Consider the following 23,696-nt stretch of genomic DNA (forward strand, 5'->3'; position numbering starts at 1 on the left):
TCCATCCCCGAGGCAGGATTCGAACCTGCGACCGTAGCAGTCGCGCGGTTCCAGACTGTAGCGAGTTTAACCGCATGGCCAAGTCGGCCGGCATACCTGCTCCTGGGTACACCTTAAAATCGAGTATCTGATTTCGGAATCTCTGTCTGACCATGATGTAATCTAACTGAAATCTTCTCGTATCACCCGACTTTTTCCACGTATACCTCCTCCTCTTGTAATTCTTGAAAGATTATTCGCTGTTACTAGCTGAAATTAATTACAGAACTCAATTATCCTTTTTTCTCTTTCATCCTTTGTCCGAAGTTCATATTCTCCTGTAACTTCTCCTTCTACTCCTTCCCCTACAACTGCATTCCAGTCCCCCATGACTATTAAATTTTCATTTCAATTCACATTCTGTATTACCCGTTCAGTATCCTCATATACTTCCTCTATGTCTTCATTTTCAGCTTGCGTCGTCGACATGTACACCTGGACTATCGTTGTCGGTGTTGGTTTGCTGTCGATTCTTATGAAACAACCCTACCACTGAACTGTTCACAGTAACTCACTGTCTGTTCACCTTCCTATTCATAACGTATCCGTTAGACTATTTTTTGCTGCTGTTGATATTACCTATACTCGTCTGACCAGAAATCCTTCTCTTCTTTCGATTTCTCTTCACTGATCCTTACTATATTTGGATTGAGCCTTTGCATTTCCCTTTTCAGATTTTCTAGCTTCCCTACCATGTTCAAGCTCCTGACATCCCATGCCGCGACTCGTTAAACGCTATCCTTTTATTGGTTATTCAATCTTTTTCTCTTAGTCACCTCCTTCTTTGCAATCTCCGCCGGAGATCTGAATGTTGGACTATTCCGGAATCTTTTGCCAATGGAGAGATCATTATGACACTTTTTCAATTACAGGCCACATGTCCTATGGATACTCGTAATGTGTCTTTAACGTAGTGGTTTCCATTGCCTTCTGCATCCTCACGGTGATGATCATTGCTGCTTCTTCCGTCTTTAGGGGCAGTTTCCCATCCCAAGGACAAGAGAGTGCACTGAACATCTGTCCACTCCTCCGGCCTCTTTGAGAAGGCCGTTGGCAGAATGAGGGTGACTTCTTACGCCGGAAGTCTTCGGTCGCCGATGCTGTATATTAACAGAAGTTTAAGAGGTGGAGGATTTCGTACCCGGGACCAACGACGTTTTGATTACTAGTTAAAGATGCTACCCCGAAGCCGCGGTTGATGTCCTAAATGGTTCCGATTGGAGACCGATATGGTGGTAACAGTCGTTACAGCGTGTATTTAAAGTAAACCCGATTTTCATCCTCATAGTGATCTAATAGCGCCACTCTTAAGCGACTGGCGCGAAATTTGAATAGACATCATCTTTCAGATGTAGAAACACATCTAACACATCTACCGTCTTTCGTTTATGTCAGATAACTGCTTTTTGGTGGTGCAAGTTTTCTCCGTCTTTGTATTTACAGTCTCTCAGGAGACCAGTTACCTTTCAACAGCTTTTATCCATGCCCATATGCTCGTAATTGTCGTTGTGGTCCTCATACCGATAAGTGAATTCAAACTTGGGGAAACTGTAGGTGCTTGTATGGTGGCGTTTCTTTAATCAAGGTAGTCAAAGTCTTTGGTGTTTGAAGAGGCACCATATCGAATATTTATAATGCGTACAGGGAAATCGGGAAATACCACAGGCTGTGTCAGAACACGGACGGATGTGTGTCGAGTGATAAAGACAGACATTGGAGAGGATTGTGACAAAAAATAAGAGCCCGAAAGCTGGAAAAGTCACTGTCGGAATGAATGTCGCACTCGCTAACCCTGTCCAAAAAGGAAAAAATACTAAGAGTGCTCGTAAGATGGGAATTGCAGAGCGAACTGGAATCCCAAAACCACTCACCAGCGATGCGAATGTCCGTCTTTTATGGGCCCCAGGGTACTCTTAAAGGTTGCATTACTGCCAAGGATCATGTGAGCGGTTTGGGCGATCAGGTCGAACCAATGGCACATTGTTTATTCCCCGATGTTGACGCTGTGTTCCAACCCGCCAGGGTGGTCGAGAGCGCTAACGCGCTGCTTCCTGGACTCGGGAAGGCGCGCCGGCCCCAGATCGAATCCGCCCGGCGGATTAACGACGAGGGCCAGTGTGCCGGCCAGCCATGGTGTGGTTTTTAGGCGGTTTTCCACATCCTGCATGGTGAATACCGGGCTGGTCCCCACTTCCGCCTCAGTTACACGCATCGCATACATTTGAAAGACGTCCGCACTCTTTCCCGATTTACATTAGATGCAGACAGTTGGAGTACACTGATTCTGTCCTGGGGGGGGGGGGTGGGTGGAGGGTGGGGTGGTACTGGGTGGCAGCAGGAAGGGCATTTGGCCATCCCTAACACTAACATTGCCAAACCCGTTGTAACCACGCCGACCCTGCGATCGCTGCGGAACTATGGCGTAAGCAAAAGAAAGAAATAAAAGAAAGGTGACGCTGTGTTCCAAGTCATTTGGGTCCTGTACACAAACTCGCATCGTACAGGACACATTTTGAAGCACGAGGATGAATTGTCCCATCTCCCCTGGTCGCCACAGTCACCAGATCCCAATATTACTCTTCGCGACCTACTCTGGAGAGAAGTGTATTTGATAGCTATTCACCATCATCGTTATCTGAACGTGGTACTATTTTTCAGGAAGAGTGATATAAGATTCTCTTAAGAATCAGACCTGCACTTATCAGTTTTGAGATGACTGGTGTAACGTCCCCTTTGAACAATTATACATGACTGTGCTTAAACTGACACACAATATTTTGTTAGCGCAACGCAATCTGACTTTTAAAATTCCCTACAAAAGAATGGCCCTGACTAACATTAAACTATACCTTTCACAAATCACTTACCTCACAAAAATCTTCGCTGCTCAAGCTACTGCAATACAGCGAGCGCCACTACTGCCAGCTAAATAAAAGATTCAAACTATGGAAGGCACTAACTACTGATAGGGATAGTTAGCAAATCAAAGATATTAATAGAGAACAAACAATGTATTTACCTTGATATCATCATATATAAATATAGCAGTTCATGACAAATTACAAATCTCCGCCATCTCTCTCCCCACATCCACCACTGCTGGCGGCTCACCTCCTACTGCGCAACGCTATGCGCTGTTCACAGCCAGCTGCCTAACACTACAATGGCGAGTATTACAACAATGCAAAGCAGCCACAGACTGCACACAGCACAGCCAGTGATTTTCATACAGAGGTGGTGTTACCAATAAAAAAACCTAAACAGCCTACTTACATAGCCCCCATGCTCCCCACAAAAATTTTTACAAATTGGATTGGGCAGTGGCCAATACAGATTTGAAAAAAATTTTTCATAATTACAGTAACAAAGAAATCAAATGCACACACTTATTGATACAATGTTGGTCAAAAGCTAAAAATTTCTCACAGTCCATAAAGACAGTCCACATTGTTCATCACAGTAAAAATTCAGAGTTTTTCTCAAAGTCTGAGCAGTTAAAGAAAATGCACATAGAAGTAGTGGATTTCCATGCAGTCTTGAAGAAGTAGTGTTGTCCTTCCAACGGAAAGACAGTGCTGACTCTTGACATGCAGACAGGTAATGGGCCACAACATAGCAAACCCACAGCAGAGTCATTCGACGTTTTGAAGAATATTGGTAGGTAGGTCATCACAGAACAGACCCACTGTAGTCCTGGTAGAGATTACGGTATTGGTGGGCCACCAGAGGTGCAGACCCACAGCAGGCCTTGTAGAAATAATGGTACTGGTGAGTCAGCAAAGGTGTAGACCCACTGTAGTCCTTGTAGAAATGGCCAGCAGCCATCTGTTGCGACTGTGCAGGTGCACAATCACCATCGAAGAGTCTTGCAGAGAATATAGCAAGTCCATAAACCACCACTTGTGCACTCACAAAGTGTTTGGAATTGTCCTTAGAACCAGCAATGCTGTTATCCAGTCCCTTGCTGAATTATTAACACACGTGCAAACACTATCAGTCCCTACTTCTCACATATTGTCCATGTACTATGACCAACAGAAACGTGTGCAGTGAAATGTTACTTAATTTGAAGAACTGGTAACAATTACAATTTGGTAACATAAAAATACAATAACAAAGGTACAAAATACATCATTAAAGAACATAATAATACAGATAACATTTGTAGTACAGGCTTTACAAAAGAATCGAAATAACATATACGTCAGTGTTCCAGGAATTATGACATGAGTACATACATAAAAGATCAGAATAACTTTCGAAACACCAACTTCACACATGAGCATTAACACAAAACAGAATAAATAATGTCTAAACATCTTTACAAAGTAAATAACATATTATTAATGCCAATTATATTGGAGGATAACAGTATTCCTCATCATAGTGAATGTAGCTTAATATTAAAAGAAAAAAAATTCTATGAAACTACACAGAGACAGGAAGAAAACAAATACACAAGGGTACACAAACATATAGCGGAATAATACAAGGAAAGGACAGGGTTTGTTTTACTGCAGTATTTTGCAAACAAAACTTTCTTTACTTCTCGGAGATCTCCCTTCGTTCTTCATTATTTTCAAAAGTCCTATCTATACCTGCTTTCTGTACTTTTCTCGTATAGCCTCTCAGTGCATTTCTTCAAATTCATCGCAACTCATTCTCTTATAGGCTACCCCCTCTTAAGCTAACTTAAATCTACCGAGCTCAGATGCTGAACTAAGGAACAAGGCAATACAGCAGCACAAAACAATTAACACAAACAGCAATGACAAAAAAATGCCAATTTGCAAAGCAAGCAGCAGTAAATCTAAATTAACAAAAAAATGCAAAATTACAACTAATATAAGGCACTGTGCAGGAAACAAGAAAAACTAGCTTAGAAGAGTAACACAAAGTCAAATTCAGTAACACTATGCCTGGCAAACAGCAGCAGCAAATGCTATGACGTATACCTAAGCATGACAAAGCTCAAGCATAAAAAATATTTCAGGAAAAACAACAATAAGGAAAATGTATATTCACATCTTAATGTCTATGTAATTACAGTGGTGCACCACAAGAAGTTATTCTACCAAAAAGTTACCAATTACTTGAAAAGAAAATTATGAATGCAGTTCCTGTGAAGGTAAATGTCATTTTGTGCTCCCTCATTTTTTTAAAAAAATTATTATTTACTCGATCTGTAGACAGAAAATATTTATATTAGTACATCTATAAAATTTTATTTTAACCAATGCTGCAGTGCAGCTAGAAACTAGATATCAAATGAAATAAGCAACTATGTACAAAGCAAAACATAAGAACATCGTTCAATAGTCATGTGGCATTTCATAAGTAGTAAAAAAATCTCTCATCTAGAAAGACAGTAGTCATAGTCAGGTGTGTAGACAAACTATTTCTTGTCATATCATTAGGCATTTCAGTAAATATCAGAAAGTACGATATGTTTCCAAGTAATCAGCGTGTCGGATTTGCGATGCTTTCTCTAAAGGAATGACAATGGCCAGGATAATGGCCTCCCTTTTTTTTTTTTTCCTGTGCTCTGAAAGGCACGCGCTAATGGCTTTTTCTCCAGGCGTCTGACACAGCTGGGTGCCCACGACGCATTACGTGCAGGTGGTCACTTAATTTTCTTACGGAAATATTTACGACAACAGTTTCCGCTACAGTGGCAATCTCATATAAAAATATTTCACAGGTCAAGAATTAGCGTTGCAAATCTGTAGAAAGAATATCCTATAAATATAAGTGTCCAAATAAAATATTCGTCAGCATTGTGATACAGTCACGCATTTACGCACATTTCATAACTCTTAAAGTACGATTCTTGGTTTCCAACATACTTCTTATTCCTCATATACGGTAGCATCATCTTATTGATCATAAACATATCTCAACAGCATAGTACACATCGTCGTCGTAATAATAACATCATAACACCTCAGTCAAATCTCAAAAACGTCGTAGCTTTCTGTAATAATTTCAAAACCTAAAAAAAATTCTCTGCTTATTTCAATAGTGTCATCTACCTCAAACGTACTTTAAAAATCATGATCTCATACCAAATACATCATTCAAAGCTCTCATAGTACCACAATGATTCCGAAAAAATATGAACAGTTTACAAAGTACAGACAAAATACAGTGTCATAAGTGTGAAGTTACCCAACTGTGTATTGCGTAAACATGTGTCACTGATGTAGTAAAAAAAATGTTTATCTCTCAGTTAAATAATCAGATAGCTGTGTAATTTGTGTGTTAGAGAAATATGGTACTGATGTGTAAAGTTGTATAAGCAAATACCATATTAGCTAGGGTTCCTTGTGCTTGCCAAACACATGGTACACAAAGTAAGTGTGTACCCCCCTGAGGATAAATGTAATTATACTCCCAGGTGTTACAAATTACAGAAATGGAATCAAATGTATCACGGAAAACTTTCTTTGTAATTAAAAAAATATTTAAAAATAAGTGTTTTAAGTATAAGATTAATCACTCAAATGCGTGTACTGTAGCGCTAAACTGTGCATCTTGTCGCAACATAATCTCTGTGGAAGTGTCGTAGTTATCGTCCTCCGAAAGCTAAGTTCTGCAGAAGTCAATGTACTTACCACATGATAAACAAAAGTGAAATGCTTTGCGTATAGATATCGTAGTTATTATACTTATTGCAGTGATGAGGAAAGTACTGTGCTATAACGTATTGTTGTGCTACGGAAAAGGCAGTCTCATTGTAGCTATACCACAAAAGTTACTACTAAAACCTGTTTTACTTTCCAGAATAAAACAGAAAACTGTGCAGATATAAAACAGAAACACTGCAAAAGCAACATTGTAAATTGTCACTCATTAGTAGCGTCGTGATATAGTCGTGTAGCTGTCAAATAAACTGACCACTGTGCCATCTGGTATCTCACTGAAAGTACTTTAAATCCAGAATATATTTTCAAGTAAACCAAAATGTTGCATTAAAATGTCATTAGCAGTACTGGTAAATGTTCTAAGTATGTAAGCCTGATAGTCGTTACGTAATCGTGCAACTAACAAGCAAGAATGTACAACTAACAACACTGCGTCGTCTGTTCATTATAACAATGCATTCGTAATTTCTGTTTAAATAAGTTCTCTTGGTTCTTGACTGGATATTTCACTTCAAACATTGTTACATGTTAACAGATTCTAAATATGACAAAGCATACTAGAAATGTGAAGTGAAAAGTTTTATGGCAAAGACAAAGTTAAAAAGCAGATTATCTTTCAATAAACGGTTTTACATGTGAAATGTGGTGTAAACCTTTACTCTTCCTAGTACACAGAGTTTCAACTTCAAAGCAATTATCATGTTGTATACATCGGTAAAGAATGCTAAAATTTTTCTCCAGGCTAGCGTCTTATGTTATTTTTCTCGGAGCCAGCGGGCGCACGTGGCTGCCTGCTGTGCGAGTCATTGTCTGTCTCTTTGTTGGCGCGCGCCGTTATTGGGGTTTGGAGACCTAACTTCTACAAATTCACCGTGACGAGAGGGCCCTGCTCTGTTTGAATCCCGCCAGTTCTGATGCAATTCAGGTCTGTCGTTACGATCACATCGTCTGTCGTCATGTCGGTAGTTCCTGTAGTTTCTTTCTTGTCGGTTAAGTGGTGGAGAATTTCTCCCTGAATCGTAACTGCGCGCTGGACCGTTGCGTCTCAAGTTATTCTGTCTCCCGTAATAATAATTGTTTTGGTTCCCATATTGTCTGTTTCTCTGATTGTCTCTGTGATAGTCATTACCGCGGAGAGGTGATCTTTCCCTGTAATTATTACTACTCTGCCAACGGTTGTCATACGGGTGGTGTCTGTTTTGGTCACGATTTGTGTTGTGAGAATAGCCTTGTCGCGTCCAGTTATTATCGAGGAATTGTGACGGATGTGACCTGTAATTGTTGTGTTCCTGTTTCCGCATTCCGCGATTGTCAGTGTCAATTTCTAATTCTTGTAAGAGTCCCTGAAATGCTTCAATGTCGTCTTTGCAACGTCCTGCCAAAATAATATGTCGTAAATGTTCAGGCAGTTTGATTAAGCGAATGCGGATGAGTTCTGAGGGGCTGTATGGGTTTGAAAGATACTGATTCTTATGCAACATGTCTTCAAAATATTTCATAAGACTGGAAAATTCAGATTGTTCGAAACGTTTCATCATTATGATGCTATGTTTTACCCGGTCTTGTGTGGCCTGAGACCAATATGCTGAGAGGAAGGCATGGTAAAACTCTCCTTCACTGTGGCAATCGTGAATTACCGATCGCATTCTTACAGCTGGTTCATTCTCCAAGTAGCCACACATAAATTCTAATCTGTGTTCTAACGACCAGTTGGGAGGAAAACAATGCGAGAATTGATGGAGCCATGCTTGTGGATGAATGTCGTTGCCAGAATTCTTAAATGCCAATTTCTTTCATAACTTCCGAAATGCCCTGTGTTATTATATTGTGGCTGTTCCGTATTTCTGTGTCCCTCTTCCCGTATTGGGGCGCGAGTATCCTCTGAAATACGTAATTCTTGTATTACCTGTGTCAGCTGATCTTGTACTTCGCGGATTTCTCTTTTGTACTGTGTATTGATTTGATATTGATTCTGTTTGCATTTTCTAATTTGTTCATACTCTTCTGTGTCAGTGAAGGCTACAGGTCTTGTGTCATTCAGATCATCATCTACCTTTGTAGATAAGTTAGTGACCTGATCCGAAAGTTCGGCTACTTTCTCCGATAGTGAACACATTTCCTCAGTGTGTTTATCCTGGCAGGGTCGCCATATGTAACGTCCCCTTTGAACAATTATACATGACTGTGCTTAAACTGACACACAATATTTTGTTAGTGCAACGCAATCTGAGTTTTAAAATTCCCTACAAAAGAATGGCCCTGACTAACATTAAACTATACCTTTCACAAATCACTTACCTCACAAAAATCTTCGCTGCTCAAGCTACTGCAATACAGCGAGCGCCACTACTGCCAGCTAAATAAAAGATTCAAACTATGGAAGGCACTAACTACTGATAGGGATAGTTAGCAAATCAAAGATATTAATAGAGAACAAACAATGTATTTACCTTGATATCATCATATATAAATATAGCAGTTCATGACAAATTACAAATCTCCGCCATCTCTCTCCCCACATCCACCACTGCTGGCGGCTCACCTCCAACTGCGCAACGCTACGCGCTGTTCACAGCCAGCTGCCTAACACTACAATGGCGAGTATTGCAACAATGCAAAGCAGCCACAGACTGCACACAGCACAGCCAGTGATTTTCATACAGAGGTGGCGTTACCAATAAAAAAACCTAAACAGCCTACTTACACTGGAAACAGTTTTGAGTACCAATAGGTTTCCTACACTGTATTAGACATTGTAATATGTTGTGTGCTTGTTCGCATATTTTTGTCGACGCCCTGAATTTTGTCGTGATCAACACTTAGCTGTGTGTATAAGGCGGCTACGCACTAGGAAAACGCACAATTGAAAACAACTGACAGTTTTTGTTGTCAGAATGTTGCAGTAATGAAGTCGATTAACAGGTTCTTATGTCTCGGATGCTGTTCAGTTTATCCAATACTTCGACCTTATGTCGACTGACCGAGCACGATGACACAATGGTTAACACACTGGCCTCACATTCGAGAGGACAACGATTCAAATCCGCGTCCGGCCATCCTGATTTAGGTATTCCGAGATTTCCCTAAATCGCTCCAGGCAAATGCCAGAATGGTTCCTTGGGAAGGGCATAGCCGATTTCCTTTCCCATCCTTGCAAAAAGGAAGCGTGTGCTACGCCTCTAATGACCCAGAAGTCAATGGAATGTTAAACCCTGATCTTCCTTCCTTTTTCTTTTGTGGTCTTGGATACACGCTGATCAACCAGAACATTACGACAAGTGTCCAGCTCGACATTTATACCGCGTGGCGGCGTTGCAGGTACGTGGCGCGGTCTGGGTAGTTAATAAGCGCAGTAGAGACATATGTGGTACCATTCTAGCGACAACATGGACCGCAAGCGGGGAAATCTTCCGATTTAAGCGACTCTGACGCCTGGCACCAGTGAATGAGCATTAGGAAACGGCGAAACTGGTCGGTTGTTCGCTTGCTACTTTTGTATCTGTGGCAGGTGGTTGGAAGATGGCGAAACAGGGAGTGGCTGACAAGGTGTTGGACGTCAAAGCTCCATACAGGACGTGGACGTCGGAGGCTTGCCCGCTCTGTAAAGCAGGATAGGCGAAAATATATGGCATATTTGACGATAGAGTATAATGCTGGGCAGGCACAGGTGTTTCGGGCACACCCCTCAGTGCACAGTGGGCTTCGCAGCAGACAACCCATACTTGTTCCTGTGTTGACCCAACGATATCGTCAATCATTATTGCTGTGGGCACATGATCATTAAGATTGGAGCATGAATCAATGGAAAAGTGTCGCCAGGTCAGATGTATCACGTTTCTTGTTATAGCAGGTCGATAGTCGTGTCCGGATGTGCCGTTACCCAGCCGAACGGTTGACGACAAGGAGATATAATAGTCGTACAGATGAAAACAAAAGTAATTGTCCCAGCAGAGAGAGCAGAGGACTTGCAGGCATTGATTACCATAAACCAAAATTATTGTGCACTAATTCGAATTAAAAAAAGACTGCATAAATTCCTATTGCTTAACATTTCAATTGAATCTGTCTGTACTTATCAGTTCACCATACGAAACTTCGGTCACTTTCAGCTTTTCCAACATTCACAACTTAAAAGTCTCAAAATGAAAAACTGATTTACTGAGAAATAGGTACACCTAGAAATGTGCTTGACCCTGAACACGCTCGAACACGTGTGGCACTCTGCGTGCCCAACGACCTTACCTAAACAGCTCCCACCAGCGGGAAGACCACTCTGCTTGCTCCGTCCTTAGTTATGGTCAAAGGAATACCTATGTGATTGACCATCATTCGTTTATACAAATATTTTACACTCCCTAAAGATTTCAAGTATATACCTTACATAATTCTGAACACAAACACTGAAATATCGTTTTATTTCGTTACTACACTCATGCTCATAAATTAAGGATAATGCTGATGCATGGTAAAACAACGCTCTGGTGGGCGGATTGCGGGTTTAAATCACTTCGGGGTATGACTATGCGGTGCATTTGACCTGCGGTCGTCGCACGGTGGCGCTGGCAGCAGTCCGCATATGTAGGGGTTATTAAACGTCCTCTTAGAGAAATTTATACATGACTGTGCTTAAACTGACACACAATATTTTTTTTTAGCGCAACGCAATCTGACTTTCAAAAATCCCTACAAAAAAATGGCATAGGTTAATGTTAACCTATGCGTTTCACAAATCGCTTACCTCACAAAAATCTTGGTTACTCCCACTACTGCAATACAGCAGGCGCCACTACTGCCAGCTAAAGAAAAGATTCAAACTATGGAAGGCACTAACTACTGATAGGGATAGTTAGCAAATGAAAGATATTAATAGAGAACAAACAATGTATTTACCTTAATATCATCATAATATATATAGCAGTTCATGACAAATTACAAAACTCCGCCATCTCTCTCCCCACATCCACCACTGCTGGCGGCTCACCTCCAACTGCGCAACGCTACGCGCTGTTAACATCCAGCTGCCGCTGCCCAACACTACAATGGCAGACAACAATGCAAACTAGCCACAGACTGCACACAGCACAGCCAGTGATTTTCATACAGAGAGCGCTATGTGGCGGCGGCGTTACCAATATAAGAACCTAAACAGCCTACTTACATAGCCCCCATGCTCCCCACAAAAAATTTTACAAATGGTTTTGGGCAGTGGCCAATAATGATTTGATAAAATTTTTCATAATTACAGTAAGAAAGATATCAAATGCACACACTTATTGATACAATGTTGGTCAAAAGCTAAAATTTTCTCACAGTCCCAGTCTGTGTTCATCACAGTAAAATTACAGTGTTTTTTTTTCTCAAAGTCTGAGTAGTAAAAGAGAATGCACACGGAAGTAGTAGATTTCCATGCCACTTGAAGAAGTAGTGTTGTCCTTCCAACGGAAAGACAGTGCTGACTCTTGACATGCACACAGGTAATGAGCCACAACAGAGCAAACCCACAGCAGAGTCAGTCGAAATTTTGAAGAGTATTGGTAGGTAGGTCATCACAGAGCAGACCCACTGTAGTCCTGGTAGAGATTACGGTATTGGTGGGCCACCAGAGGTGCAGACCCACTGCAGTCCTTGTAGAAATAATGATACTGATGAATCATCAAAGGTGTAGACCCACTGTAGTCCTTGTAGAAATAATGGTATTGGTGGATCACCAAAGGTGTAGACCCACTGTAGTCCTTGTAGAGATGGCCAGCAGCCATCTGTTGTGACTGTGCAGGTACACAATCACCATTGAAGAGTCTTGCAGATAATATAGCAAGCCCATAACCACCACTTACACACTCACAAAGTTTTTGGAATTGTCCTTAGAACCAGCAATGCTGTTATCCAGTCCCTTGCTGAATTATTAACATACGTGTAAACATTAACAGTCCCTACTTCTCACATATTGTCCATATACTACACCAACAGAAACGTGTGCAGTGAAATGGAACTTACAAGTTACTTAATTTGATGAACGGGTGTCAAGTACAATTTTATAACATAAGAACACAATAGCAAAGGTACAAAACACATCATTAAAGAACATAACAATACAGATAACATTTGTAGTAACACAGGCTTTACAAAAGAATAGAAATAAACATATACATCAGTGTTACAAAAATAATGACATAAGTACATACATAAAGATCAGAATAACTTTTGAAACATCACCTTCACATATGACCAACAAAACAGAATAGAATTTATAATGTGTAACATCTTTACAAAGTAAATAACATATTATTAATGCAAATTATATTTGAGGATAACAGTATTCCTCATCATAGTTCATGTAGCTGAGTATGAGAAAAATTCTACAACATAAATCTTATTAGCTAAACACATAAAGACAGGAAGAATATAAATACTCAAGGGTACACAAGCACATAGCAGAATAACACAGGAGGAAAGGACAGGGTTTGTTTTCAGTGTAACATTTGGTACTGCAGTCCAACCCAAAACTTCATTCCATAGATCTTTCGTCTTATTTCAACATTTGTTTCCACCAAAAAAATCCTATCCAAGCATGCTTTCTGTATTTACATGTTCACGTATTTCTTACCTCATTATTTATTTTCCATTATCTTACCTCATCATTTATTTCCAAGAAAATACTACCTAAACCTGTTGTCTCTAAATCCTACCTTTTTGTTCATATCCTCTTTCAAAATACTTTTTTGGCCAAACCATTTTCTTATATCTTCTCAATGCACTTCTTCCAATTCATCATAGTTAGTTTCTTATATAGTCTACCCCCTCTTAAGCTAACTTAAATCTACTGAGCTCAGATGCTAAACTAAGGGACGAGGCAATGCAGCAGCACAAAACAATTAAGACAAACAGCAATGATCAAAAATACAAATGGCGAAGCAAGCAGCATAAATTACAACTAATATAAGGCACTGTGCAGCAAACAAGAAAAATAAATCAGTAGTAAACTGGCTTAGCAGAGTAACACAAATTAAAATTCAGTAGCACTATGCCTGGCAAACAGCAGCAGTAAATGCTATAACGTATACCTAAGCATGACAAAGCTCAAGCAGAAGAAATAGTACACTAAAGACAACAATGCAGATAAAGGAAATGTATAATCGCATCTTAATGTCTATGTAATTAAAGTGATGCACCACAAGAAGTTATTCTACCAAAAAAGTTACCAAGTACTTGAAAAGAAAATGATATATGTAGTTACTGTTATTAGTCCCTTCTTATTGTTCTTTCCATTCCAAGAGCTCCTTTTTCGAAGAATGTGGGTCATAAAATAATTATTTAATTGATCTGTTGACAGAAAGTGTTCACATTAGCAAATGCATTTAATTTTATTTTATGAAACCAATGCTGCAAGACAACTGGAAACCAGATATCAAATGAAATAAGCAACTATGTACAAAATAAAGCATAAAATAATCATTCAGTAGTCATGAGGCATTTCATAAGTTAGTAGAAATTCTCTCAATTCTCGTAGATAGACACTTGTCCTAATCAGGTGTGCAGATGTAAGAATGTTTCCAAGTTATGAGGGTGTCGTATTTGCGATGCTTTCTACAAAGGAATGTCAATAGCGAGGATAATGGCCTCCCTTTTTTTTCCACCTGTACCTCTGAAAGGTACACGCTAATGGCTTTTTTTTTTCAGGCGACTGTCTCCCAGCTGGGTGCCCACGACACATTACGTGCAAGTGGTCACTTAACTTTCTTACCGAAATATTTACGACACCAGTTTCCGCTACAGTGACAGTCTCATATAAAAATATTTCACATGTCAAGAATTTGGGTTACAAATCTGTAGAAACAAAATCCTATAAATATAACAGCGTCCAAAAAATTTTCGCCAGCATTGTGATACATTCACGCATATACACACACATTTCATAACTCTTAAAGTACGATTCTTGGTTTCCAACAACCTTTTTCACAAACCAGAGTCCCTAACCACTATTCATTATTCCTTACCTTATTCGTCGACACTTCTTCAATATTTCATCATTACAGATATGTAGCATAATCAAATAATTCATATAGCATCACCTTACTGATCATAAACATACCGCAACAGCATAATACACATAGTCATCGTAATAATAACATCATAACACCTCAGTCAACTCTCAAAATCGTCGTAGCTTCCTCCAATAATTTCAAAACCTAAAAAAATTCTCTGCTCATGTCAAAAGTGTCATCTGCCTCAAACGCACTTTAAAAATCATGATCCCATACCAAATACATCATTCAAAGCTCTCACAGTATCACAATGGTTCCGAAAAAATATGAACAGTTTACAAAGTACAGACAAAATACAGTTTCATAAGTGTGAAGTTATCCAACTGTGTAATTGCGTAAACATCTGTCACTGATGCAATAAAAAAATGTTTGTTTCTCTGTTAAATAATCAGATAGCTGTGTAATTTATGTGTTAGAGAAATATGGTACCGATGTGTAAAGTTGTACAAGCAAATACCATATTAGCTAGGGCTCCTTGTGCTTGCCAAACACATGGTACACAAAGTAAGCGTGTACCCCCCCTGAGGATTAATGTAATTATACCCTCAGGTGTTACAGAGTACAGCAATGGAATGAAATGTATCACCAAAATCCTTTGTACCATTGTACCTCAAATATCTTTAAAAATAAATGTTTTAAGTACAAAATTAATCACTCAAATACGTGTACTGTAGCGCTAAACTGTGCGTCTTGTTGTAAGATAATCTCTGTGGAAGTGTCGTAGTTATCGTCCTCCGTAAGCTAAGTTCTGCAGAAGCCAATGTACTTACCTCATGATAAAAAAAGTGAAATGCTTTGCGTATAGATATCTTAGTTATTACGCTTATTGCCGTGATGAGAAAAGTACTGTGCTGTAACATATTGTTGTCCTACGGAAAAGGCTGTCTCCTTGTAGTTATAGCACAAAAGTTACTACTAAAACATGTTTTACTTTCCAGAAGAATTCAGAAAAACTGTGCAGATATAAAACAGATACACCACAAAAGCAACATTGTAAATTGTCACTCATTAGTAGCGTCGTGATAAAATCGTGTAGCTGTCACATAAACTAACCACTGTGTCATCTGGTATTTCACAGAAAGTACTTTAAATCCAGAATGTTTTTTCAAGTAAACCAAAATGTTGCATTACAATCTCATTAGCAGTACTGGTAAATGTTCTAAGTATGTGAGCCTTATAGTCGTTACGTAATCGTGCAACTAACAAGCAAGAATGTACACACACAATAACACTGTGTCGTCTGTTCACAATAACAATGCATTCGTAATTTCTGTTTAAATAAGTTCTCTTGGTTCTTGACTGGATATTTAACTTCAAACATTGTTGCATGGTAACAGTTTCTAAAGCATACTAGTGACGTGAAGTGAAACGTTTTATGGCAAAGACAAAGTTAAAAAGCAGATTATCTTTCAATAAACGGTTTTACATGTGAAATGTGGTGTAAATCTTTACTCTTCCTAGGACGCAGAGTTTCAACTTTAACACAATTATCATGCGGTATACGTTGATAAACAATACTGGAATTTTTCTTAAGGTTAGCGTCTATGTCACTTTTCTCTGAGCCAGCCGGCGCAAGCGGCTGCCTGCGGTGCGAGTCATTGTCTGTCCCTTTGTTGGCGCGCGTCGTTATTGGGATTAGGAGACCTAGCTTCTACAAATTCACGTTGTCGAAAGTGCCCTGCTCTCTTTGAATCCCGCCAGTTCTGATGAAATTCAGGTCTGTCGTTATGATTATCTCGTCTGTCGTCTTGTAGGTAGATTTCATAATTTCTTTCTTGTCGGTCATGTGGTGGAAAATTTCTTCCTGAATCGTAACTGCGCGCTGAACTGTTGCATCTGAAGTTATTCTGTCTCCCGTGATAATAATAGTTCTGGTTTCCATATTGTCTGTTTCTATGATTGTCTCCGTCATATTCATTACTACGGAAATCTGATCTTTCTTTGTAATTATTACTACTGTGCCAACGGTTGTCATACAGGTGGTGTCTGTTTTGGTCACGATATGTGTTGTGAAAATAGGCTTGTCGTGTCCAGTTATTGCTTCTGTCGTCACAGAATTGTGACGGATGTGACCTGTAGTGATTGTTTTCCTGTTTTCGCATCCCGCGACTGTCTGTGTCAATTTCCAGTTCTTGTAACAGTCCCTGAAAAGCTTCAATGTCGTCTTTGCAACGTCCTGCTAAAATAATATGTCGTAAATGTTCAAGCAATTTGAGTAAGCAAATGCGGATGAGTTCTGAGGGGCTGTGTGGGTTTGAAAGATACTGATTCTTATGCAACATGTCTTCAAAATATTTGACAAGACTGGAAAATTCAGATTGTTCAAAGTGTTTCATCATCAAGATGCTATGTTTTACTCGGTCTTGTGTAGCTTGAGACCAATATGCTGAGAGGAAGGCATGGTAAAATTCTCCTTCACTGTGACAATCGTGAATGACCAATCGCATTCTTACAGCTGGTTCATTCTCTAAATAGCCACACATAAATTCTAATCTGTGTTCTAACGACCGGTTGGGAGGAAAACAATGAGAGAATTGATGGAGCCATGCTTGTGGATGAATGTCGTTGGCAGAATTCTTAAACGTTTTGAATTTACGTGTAGTAATGAACAGCTTATAGTCAAAATCATCATGTCGGCGAGTCGCACATCGGTCATTGTTAGGTCGTGTCGGCCGTTCCATCTCAAAATTCGTTGCACCTTGCCAATTTCTTTCATAATTTCCGAAATGCGCTGTGTTATTATTTTGTGGCTGTTCCGTATTTCTATGTCCCTCTTCCCGTATTGAGGCGCGAGTGTCCTCTGAAATACGTAATTCTTGTATTACCTGTGTCAGCTGATCTTGTACTTCGCGGATTTCTCTTTGGTGTTGCGTATTAATTTGATTCTGATTTTGTTTGAATTTCCTAATTTGTTCATACTCTTCTGTGTCATTAAAGACAACCGGTCTTGCGTCAATCAGATTATCATCTACCTTCGTAGATAAATTAGTGAACTGATCCGAAAGTTCGGCTACTTTCTCCGATAGTGTACTTATTTCCTCAGTGTGTTTTTCTGAACCAATTTTCAGAGTATCTACTGTGTCCTTTAAGTTTTCCTGAGTTTTTGCAAGTGGCGTAACTGAATCGGTAGATGCAACTAAGTCAAATTTAGCTTGCAAGGTCTCATGATTTTCATGAACAATAGTTTGCAGTTCTTTTATGGCTGCTTCGTGATTCTGTAATGCATTTTCGTGCCGCGAAAAAATAGGTTGGAAATGCTCACAAATTTGTGTTTTTACGTCATTACAGACTTTTTGACATTTGGATTCGATGTTATGTAACTCAGTAGTTAAGTCTTCACGTATTTGTTAAAGAGTTTGTTCCAATGAGTCTAGCTTTTGAAGCTGTTGCTGTGTTTGTCTCTGATTTTGTTCCATCGTGTCTAACTTTTGAAGATTTTGTCCCATTTGTTTCTGATTTTGTTCAAGTGTTGTGTCTAACTTTTGTAGCTTTTGTCCCATTTGTTGCATTATCTGTAATAACAATGCACTGGTGTCTGAAACATGTTCCTCAGTGCTTTTTGGCAGTGAATTTGCACCGGCAACATTGACATTTTTACAAGCAGAAAATGTGTCTTGACTTATTTGAGAAAACTGTGAGGACCCAAAACCTGAATCTGCAGTATTTGCAAGATTGTGTCCTGTCATTCCTGATTCCTGAGGCGAGCTGTTGCCGACCGATCGATCGATAATGCTTCCCTGTTCACTATTTGTTTCACTGTCTACGCCATTGTTTGCCGCCCGCTCCATTTCCCTATGCACTATTACCAAATTACTGCTTTGAATGTCTGTTACTTCATTACACAGTGGTGCTGATAAGCTACGCTCGTCGTCACTATTATTTCTCAGTTTACTTTGGAGCCTAGTGTTACGTTTTTCACACGCCATTATTGTCACAATATTTCACACGATAACACAGAAAAACACAATTTGAAGAGCAAAAATAAGAGAACACATTAACATAGCACTGAAAATAATATCTAGTTAATTGCAAGCGGAGCTGCGAAATACTTGCTGCAAATCTATATGCATGCCACAACTGTTTTACTGTACAACAATGAAAAACTACAGCTACAAAGGAAATTCTCTCTATAATTACGCGCTGGCAATAAACAAAAACTACACTAATTACACAAACTACAAGAAAAAATCAGAAGATTCCAGTGAGGTATCCTCGGCTAAGGGTCGACATATAAAACGTCCCCTTAGAGAAATTTATACATGACTGTGCTTAAACTGACACACAATATTTTTTTTTAGCGCAATGCAATCTGACTTTCAAAAATCCCTACAAAAAAAAAATGGCATAGGTTAATGTTAACCTATGCGTTTCACAAATCGCTTACCTCACAAAAATCTTGGTTACTCCCACTACTGCAATACAGCAGGCGCCACTACTGCCAGCTAAAGAAAAGATTCAAACTATGGAAGGCACTAACTACTGATAGGGATAGTTAGCAAATGAAAGATATTAATAGAGAACAAACAATGTATTTACCTTAATATCATCATAATATATATAGCAGTTCATGACAAATTACAAAACTCCGCCATCTCTCTCCCCACATCCACCACTGCTGGCGGCTCACCTCCAACTGCGCAACGCTACGCGCTGTTAACATCCAGCTGCCGCTGCCCAACACTACAATGGCAGACAACAATGCAAACTAGCCACAGACTGCACACAGCACAGCCAGTGATTTTCATACAGAGAGCGCTATGTGGCGGCGGCGTTACCAATATAAGAACCTAAACAGCCTACTTACAGGGTGTGTTGGTGCATGTCAGAGTACGGGGCAGCTAGTAAGTGTGGAAACATTTTCAGACGTGCTAATGGTGACTGTGCGTTGAAAATGGGTCAAAGAACAGATATCGATGACGTTATGAGGGTTAGAGTACTAGGGCGACTGGAGTCTGGTCAAACACAGCAGGTCGTAGCACTGGCCCTCCGTGTGCCACAAAGTGTGATCTCAGGATTATAGCAACGATTCCAGCAGAGAGGAAAAGTGTCCAGGCGCTACAGTACGGGACGTCCACAGTGTACAATACCACAAGAAGACCGATATCTCACCATCAGTGCCCGCAGACGGCTACGGAGTACTGCAGGTAGCATTGCTCGGGACCTTACCACAGCCACTGCAACAGTTGTCTCCAGGCATACAGTCTACAGACGACTGGACAGACATGGTTTATTCGCCTGGAGACCTTCACGGTGCATTCCACTGACTCCTGGTCACAGGAGAGCCCGTAAAGCCTGGTGTTAAGAACACAGTACATCGTCATTGGAACAGTGGTTCACGGACGAGTCCAGATATAGTCTGAACAGTGATTCTCGCAGGGTTTTCATCTGGCGCGAATCAGGAACTAGATACCAACCCATTAATGTCCTTGAAAGGGACCTGTATGGAGGTTGTGGCTTGATGATGTGGGGTGGGATTATCATTGGTGCACGTACACCCCCTACATGTCTTTGACAGAGGAACTGTAACAGGTCAGGTCCGCCTTTTTAGGGGTGCAGTGGGTCCCACCTTCCTCCTGATAGATGATAACACATGGCCCCACCGAGATGCCATCGTGGAGGAGTACCTTGAAACAGAAGATATCATTCGAATGGAGTGGCCTTCCTGTTCTCCAGACCTAAACCCCATCTAACACGTCTGTAATGCTCTCGGTCGAAGTATCGCTGCACGCCTTCAAACCCCTACGGCACTTTCGGAGCTGCGAAAGGCACTGGTGCAACTCTGGGAGACTATACCCTAGCAGCTGCTCGACCACCTGATGCAGAGCATTCCAACCCGTTGTGCGGCCTGTGTACGTATGCGTGGTGATCATATCCCATATTGATGTCAGGGTACATGCGCAGGAAACAGTGGCGTTTTGTAGCACATGTGTATCGGGACGGTTTTCTCAACTTACAACCAATACCGTGGACTTACAGATCTGTGTCGTGTGTGTTCCCTATGTGCCTTTGCTATTAGCGGAGTTTTGTGTAGTGCCACGTTGTGTGGCACCACATTCTGCGCTTATCCTTAATTTATGAGCATGAGTGTATATTATCAGATAATTCATATCTTATTACATTTTAAACATCCCACAAGCCGTAACGGCAATCGGTAGCCAAGAGTGCTATTGATTCTTTCTTGCCTGTTCCACATTACTTACTCAAATGTCTTCTCTACATATATTAATACCCAAATTTCTCATTACATAGACAATTAAACATCAGTATAAACTATGCTTGCAGAGGCTAATCGTTTCATGTATTTGTGAAGAATTACGTTTTGGGCTCACAGTAATCCATGATGTTATAATAAACAGGTTATTTGACTTATCGTTATGTCAAATACATTCCTTTGATAGTGGATTTCGCGCACTATCTGTCAGTGTATTGTATGTACTGGCAGCGTGTTCGTGTCTATTGTTATAGTTATCAAAACCATTTCACACACAACTGATAATAACTTACTTAGTGAAAGTGGTAAAACCATGGTGATATTTTTCGTAGGCTTTGTCTCTTTATTGCAATATCAACAATGTTCTCAGATTCAATGTAGTTCTAGTGACAGCGATATTGCCTTTTCGGTGAATATATTTTTAGTTTCCAAAACAGCCAATACCTCACCTTATTAAGGTGCTGTGGCCAGATGGTTCCTTAATTCTACCCTTCTCTCCACGTGGGAAATTGCAGGCAACATCCGCACAACAGCCGACCAAGTACACTGTGAGGCATAAAAAATAACGCATCACGAAGCAGTTATTCGAATGGGACCGAAGTCGGTACACGTGATGTACATGTAAAGGCAAACAAATGATTACAATTTCAGAAAAAAATGGATGGATTATTCAAGAGAAAGAGCTTTACACATTGAGTAAGTCAACAACGCGCTGTTCCACCTCTGGCCCTTATGCAAGCGTTTATTCGGCTTGACATTTATAGACAGAGTTGTCAGGTGTCTTCCTAAGGGATATGTTGCAAAATTCTGTCCAACTGGCGAGTTAGATCTTCTAAATACCGAGATGGTTAGAGGGCCCTGCCCATAGTACTCCACACGTTCTTAATAGGGAAGAGATCTGGCGACCTTGCTGGCCAAGACAGCGTTTGGAAATTACAAAGACAAGCAGTAGAAACCCTCCCCGTGAGCGAGCAGGCATTATTGTGTTAAAATGTAAGACCAGGACAGCTTATCATGAAGGTCAATAAAACGAGGCGTAGAATATCTCCGACGTACCTCTATGCCGTAAGGGTGCCGCGTATGACACCCAGAGGGGTCCTGCTATGATAAGAAATGGCACCCCATACCATTAGTCCTGGTTGGTGGGCCGTATGGCGGGCGATAGTGACTTCGGTATCCCACCACTGTTCATTGTTCTGGCGTCTCGAGACACATCTTCGCTGGTCATTGGGGCTCAGTTCGAAGTGTGGCTCGTCACTGAACAAATAGACTCCCCTCAATGAAATGACCCAGTTTCAGAGACTTTACTGGTCTCATACAGATATGAATTTGTTACGGTTATACAAGATGCTATCCAAAATTTTCGGGACTGGTGCTCCCATCTGTCGAAAACCTTACCTTTGGACCAATGGTCACCGTCACCCTCGAAGAAGTTCCCATCTGCACGTACACACCAGTCCCAGCCCTTCTGCCACTGGTCAAACGTTTTCTGGAAGTCCTGTTCTTTGAGGGTGTTTATCACCTCCAGCGATGCTTCTTGAATCCTCTCTAGAGTGTCGAACCGACAGCCTTTCAACTTGAGTTACAGTTTCGGGAATAGCGCGAAGTCGCAAGGTGCCAAATCTGGCGAGTACGGTGAGGGGGGTACAACCGACATGTTGTTTTTTGCCAAAAAGATCCTGGTGTGCAAGGACGTGTGACAGTGCGCGAAGGCATGATGCAGCAACCAGTTCCCTTGACGCCAAAGTTCAGTCCGTCGTCACCACACATTTTCACAGAGCCATCACAAAACGTCACAGTATTACGTAGAATTCACTGTTTGGTTGGGTGGGAGTAATTCTATGTGCACAATTCGCTTGATATCAAGAGAAAATGACGATCATACTCTTCACTTTGCTCTTCACCTGACTCCCTTTTTTGGGTCTTGGAGAGCCAGGAACGATTGTTGCTTTGTCTCTGGGTCATAACCAGTCTTGGGTTGTCACCAGTGACAACCCATGACAAGAAGGTTGGATCATCATATGCAGTCTGACGAAGGTCTGTGCAAACTTCAACATGTTATGCCTTCTGATCAGTAGTCAAGATCCTTGGCACAAATTTTGCGGCGACATGATGTATGCCCAATTCATCAGTCAACATTCCCATAACCAATACCCACATCATCCGCAAGGTCTTGAATGGTTCAACGTCGATCTGCAGGAACCAATTGTTGTACTTTGGCTACAATCGACGTTATGACGCGGCACCATACCCAGAAAACTTTTATGTCGACTGACTCTGACCGCGGAACCCTACGCAATTATATTTGGCAGCAATGTTTGGCGTTGTGCGGCTAATGGGCCTTCCAGTGTGAGCATCATCTTCGACGCCTGTACGGCCGGCCCTGAACCGAGCATGCCACTCGAACGCACGTGTATGGCTCGTGCTCTATCCCTTAAACACTTGTGGAATCATTACAAGGGTCTCAGTAGCACTTTTACTGAGATTCTCACTGAAGTTGATACACATGCGCTGTTCTGTTCGCGGATCCATCGTAAAATCGCCACACACCAAACACAGAGTATTACGGAAATCACTGTGGACACACAACACGTCCTCCCAGCTGAATACGACTCCACACACTGACTCATCAGATACGCAGCTCTCGCCACCTACCAGTGTAAAGATCTACTACTCCTACTTTCCAGATGGCAGCACCAGTCCCGAAAATTTTGGATTCCACCTCATAGACTGAAGAGGCGGTGATAATTTGCACCAAGA

Source organism: Schistocerca piceifrons, chromosome 8 (genome assembly GCF_021461385.2).
Source record: "Schistocerca piceifrons isolate TAMUIC-IGC-003096 chromosome 8, iqSchPice1.1, whole genome shotgun sequence".
Classification (NCBI taxonomy): domain Eukaryota; kingdom Metazoa; phylum Arthropoda; class Insecta; order Orthoptera; family Acrididae; genus Schistocerca; species Schistocerca piceifrons.